We start from the raw sequence: 2676 nt of genomic DNA, 5'->3' as shown, positions 1-2676 counted from the left end.
CTGTCTGTCTGTCTGTCTATCTATCTATCCCCGCCCGTCCGTCCGCCCATCCGTCTATCTATCTATCTATCTATTTATTTATCGTCGTCTGTCTGTCTATCGTCTGTCTGTCTGTCTATCTATCGTCGTCTGTCCGTCCGTCCGTCCGTCTATCTATCTATTTATCTATCATCGTCTGTCTGTCTATCGTCTGTCAGTCCATCTATCTATCGTCGTCGGTCTGTCTGCCTGTCTGTCTGTCTGCCTATCTATCGTCTGTCTGTCTGTCTGTCTGTCTGTCTGTCTATCATATCTATCTATCTATCTATCTATCTATCTATCGTCGTCTGTCTGTCTGTCTGTCTGTCTATCTATCTATCTCCGTCCGTCCGTCCGTCCGTCCATCCGTCTATCTATCTATCTATCTATTTATTTATCGTCGTCTGTCTGTCTATCGTCTGTCTGTCTGTCTATCTATCGTCTGTCTGTCTGTCTATCGTCTGTCAGTCCATCTATCTATCGTCGTCGGTCTGTCTGTCTATCTATCGTCGTCTGTCCGTCCGTCCGTCCGTCTATCTATCTATTTATCTATCATCGTCTGTCTGTCTATCGTCTGTCTGTCTGTCTGTCTATCGTCTGTCAGTCCATCTATCTATCGTCGTCGGTCTGTCTGCCTGTCTGTCTGTCTGCCTATCTATCGTCTGTCTGTCTGTCTGTCTGTCTGTCTGTCTGTCTATCATATCTATCTATCTATCTATCTATCTATCTATCGTCGTCTGTCTGTCTGTCTGTCTGTCTGTCTATCATATCTATCTATCTATCTATCTATCTATCTATCGTCGTCTGTCTGTCTGTCTGTCTGTCTGTCTATCATATCTATCTATCTATCTATCTATCTATCTATCGTCGTCTGTCTGTCTGTCTGTCTGTCTGTCTATCATATCTATCTATCTATCTATCTATCTATCTATCGTCGTCTGTCTGTCTGTCTGTCTGTCTGTCTATCATATCTATCTATCTATCTATCTATCTATCTATCGTCGTCTGTCTGTCTGTCTGTCTGTCTGTCTATCATATCTATCTATCTATCTATCTATCTATCTATCGTCGTCTGTCTGTCTGTCTGTCTGTCTGTCTATCATATCTATCTATCTATCTATCTATCTATCTATCGTCGTCTGTCTGTCTGTCTGTCTGTCTGTCTATCATATCTATCTATCTATCTATCTATCTATCTATCGTCGTCTGTCTGTCTGTCTGTCTGTCTGTCTATCATATCTATCTATCTATCTATCTATCTATCTATCGTCGTCTGTCTGTCTGTCTGTCTGTCTGTCTATCATATCTATCTATCTATCTATCTATCTATCTATCGTCGTCTGTCTGTCTGTCTGTCTGTCTGTCTATCATATCTATCTATCTATCTATCTATCTATCTATCGTCGTCTGTCTGTCTGTCTGTCTGTCTGTCTATCATATCTATCTATCTATCTATCTATCTATCTATCGTCGTCTGTCTGTCTGTCTGTCTGTCTGTCTATCATATCTATCTATCTATCTATCTATCTATCTATCGTCGTCTGTCTGTCTGTCTGTCTGTCTGTCTATCATATCTATCTATCTATCTATCTATCTATCTATCGTCGTCTGTCTGTCTGTCTGTCTGTCTGTCTATCATATCTATCTATCTATCTATCTATCTATCTATCGTCGTCTGTCTGTCTGTCTGTCTGTCTGTCTATCATATCTATCTATCTATCTATCTATCTATCTATCGTCGTCTGTCTGTCTGTCTGTCTGTCTGTCTATCATATCTATCTATCTATCTATCTATCTATCTATCGTCGTCTGTCTGTCTGTCTGTCTGTCTGTCTATCATATCTATCTATCTATCTATCTATCTATCTATCGTCGTCTGTCTGTCTGTCTGTCTGTCTGTCTATCATATCTATCTATCTATCTATCTATCTATCTATCGTCGTCTGTCTGTCTGTCTGTCTGTCTGTCTATCATATCTATCTATCTATCTATCTATCTATCTATCGTCGTCTGTCTGTCTGTCTGTCTGTCTGTCTATCATATCTATCTATCTATCTATCTATCTATCTATCGTCGTCTGTCTGTCTGTCTGTCTGTCTGTCTATCATATCTATCTATCTATCTATCTATCTATCTATCGTCGTCTGTCTGTCTGTCTGTCTGTCTGTCTATCATATCTATCTATCTATCTATCTATCTATCTATCGTCGTCTGTCTGTCTGTCTGTCTGTCTGTCTATCATATCTATCTATCTATCTATCTATCTATCTATCGTCGTCTGTCTGTCTGTCTGTCTGTCTGTCTATCATATCTATCTATCTATCTATCTATCTATCTATCGTCGTCTGTCTGTCTGTCTGTCTGTCTGTCTATCATATCTATCTATCTATCTATCTATCTATCTATCGTCGTCTGTCTGTCTGTCTGTCTGTCTGTCTATCATATCTATCTATCTATCTATCTATCTATCTATCGTCGTCTGTCTGTCTGTCTGTCTGTCTGTCTATCATATCTATCTATCTATCTATCTATCTATCTATCGTCGTCTGTCTGTCTGTCTGTCTGTCTGTCTATCATATCTATCTATCTATCTATCTATCTATCTATCGTCGTCTGTCTGTCTGTCTGTCTGTCTGTCTATCATATCTATCTATCTAT

General features: G+C 39.6%; 1 protein-coding gene across 1 annotated transcript in view; it reads right to left on the bottom strand.

Moving 5' to 3' along the window:
• Window positions 1-2676, bottom strand: part of LOC107548915 (protein HIRA) — a 25492-nt gene that overhangs the window by 15654 nt on the left and 7162 nt on the right. The gene's annotated exons all lie outside the window — the stretch shown is intronic.

This window comes from Sinocyclocheilus grahami, unplaced genomic scaffold, assembly GCF_001515645.1.
Source record: "Sinocyclocheilus grahami isolate Dianchi unplaced genomic scaffold, SAMN03320097.WGS_v1.1 scaffold358.1, whole genome shotgun sequence".
Taxonomy (NCBI): Eukaryota; Metazoa; Chordata; class Actinopteri; order Cypriniformes; family Cyprinidae; genus Sinocyclocheilus; species Sinocyclocheilus grahami.
The sequence above is the reverse complement of the archived record's forward strand: the minus strand, read 5'-3'. Positions and strand labels throughout refer to the sequence as shown.